The sequence below is a fragment of the Aplysia californica genome, unplaced genomic scaffold (genome assembly GCF_000002075.1).
Source record: "Aplysia californica isolate F4 #8 unplaced genomic scaffold, AplCal3.0 scaffold00124, whole genome shotgun sequence".
Taxonomy (NCBI): Eukaryota; Metazoa; Mollusca; class Gastropoda; order Aplysiida; family Aplysiidae; genus Aplysia; species Aplysia californica.
The window spans coordinates 1,498,849-1,501,139 of NW_004797394.1; positions in this window are offsets into that span (position 1 = coordinate 1,498,849).

Sequence of the window (2,291 nt, forward strand, 5' to 3'; positions counted from 1 at the left end):
ACACACACACACACACAAACTCCCCAACCACCCACCTACCCCCTTTTTCCCCTCTTCCCCCCAGAGAACGATCGCGAGAGAGGAGTCCCCTCTCGGAGGAAGCACTATCAAGCCAGAAACTAAGTTATTACCCACGAAACATTGGACTAATCGCACTTCAAAGACCTCCTTCTTCTCCCCGTAATCAAGGGACAATTCCACTGGGCCGGTTTAGGTAACCGAGCTTAGGCGAGGGAGCGCGGGCAGTTAGCGCCCCACTTAAAGGACAATTCCACTCATTCTGAGCTCCGTCTCGTGGGCGTTAACGAGACTTTTATTAAAGGAGCCCTCGGCTTTATTTATGAGAGCAAGTGTTTAGGTAGGGGGCGCTGCACAATATGCTGGTGGAGGGAGGGAGGGAGGGGGAGGGAGGTGATTCTTCCCCTCGAGGGGATATTATATCTGGAGGGAAAGGGAGAGGGGAGAGGGGAGAGAGGAGAGAACCAGGGTCTGATTCATCCTCTCGTGAGAGTTATTATGATATCTAAGAAGGAGGTGGAAGGAGACGGACAGGGAGAGGTGGGTTGGGGGGGAGGGAGGGACGGTTAGGAGGGGGGTGGGGGAGGCCAAAGTGTGATGGTTCCCTGTCTCTTAAGGAGATGTGTATATATACACCGTGTGTTTATATGTGTGTATTAAGCGTGTCTGTGTGCGTACTAAATACGACCAGAATCAGATTATTTCAGGAGACAAATTGACACGTTATGTTTGGCTGGAGTAGGTTGCCTGCTTCTATTATTCTATTGATGAAAGGTAGTCTCGGAGATCAGATGGATGCAGAAGAAGGGGCAGGCCCAGGGCAAGATTTAGTTTTTGTTCTAGTAGAGGTTTTACGGCGCTCACATCTGCATAAGGTCAAATGAGCGCTAGGACAAGATTGATAGAGCGAGTCAAAGAAGAATTCGACAAAAACAATAGTTTAGCCGTGCAACAGGCAATACAACAAACAAGACAAAGGTGTTTGCTTCTCCCCTTGACACTTTGAGACCGGATGAAGACAAGTAAAAGTGAGTTTAATCTCTCTTGAATGGGTATTCAATCTTGTGTATATCATATACATGTACAAACGTACTTGGTGGAAACATTTCGGGAATGAAAGGATTTACAGACGAGAGCAGGGTAAAAGGAAATATTTTTCTTTAAACGAGACACCGAGGAGAGCGGGGTACAAAGGTGCTTTTTTGTTGTTGTTGTTGTTGTTGTTGTTGTTGTTGTTGTTGTTGTTGTTGTTGTTTTTTGTTTTTTTGTTTTAATAATTGTTTTACGGCACTTGCAACACAATAAGGTCATACTATAAGTGCCGAAGATTAGATGTGTTACACCAAAAAGGAGGGGAGATAAAGACGATAGATGTTTAATAGGAAAGAAAAAGTAAACCACACCAGAGCACCCGATAACCACCCATGTAGTAGTTGTTGTTGTTATTATTGTTTTGGTGGGGGGTGGGGGGTGTTTTTGCATTTGTTTTTTGTTTTTTAATTGGGTGTTTTTTTGTCTGATTTGTTTTTTGTTTGTTTTTGTTGGGGTTTTTGTAAATGTTTTACGCCGTTTGCAACTGCCTAAGGTCATATAAGTGCGTGGGACACATTAAACATTTCCAGTTTGGAAGGAAATAATTTTGAATTTTGCCCTGATGGCGGCCGAAGCCTACTCTTATCGATTTTGGACCACTAATGGATCTTTGACATGAGCAACATGCACTTGGGACTCCAAGATTTTTTGCCCTTATCTGAGGGTAACAAGTGAGATTATTTTCCTTTAACTTAAACCAGGACGCTGAGAAGAGCTAGGTCGATATAGGTGAGACTTTTCCTTTAACTTAAAGCAAGACGCCATGAAGAGCTAGGTAGATATAGATGAGACTTTGCCTTTAACAAAGACGCCGGGGAAAACTTGGTAGAAAAGTGCGACTTTTCCTTTAACTTTAACCAAGACGTCTACATGAAGAACCTGCAGGAATCGTGTAATGACCCCCCCCCCCCTCCCCCCTCCCCTCACATCTCGACCTGTGCATGGGAAGTTGTCTCACAAATCGATACATTAAGCTGGTGTTGATGACGAAATCAATCATGTGCAGTGGTCGCCACATCTCGCAAAGATCAAACCAAATGACAAGAAGGAACAAATGCTAGCCCATGCTCAGAACGGAAAATTAATCTTATTAGAACACGCCTTAATATTAGGACTTTGATTTTTTTTTCACCGATCATTCTCTCTTCTCTCTCTCTCTCTCTCTCTCTCTCTCTCTCTCT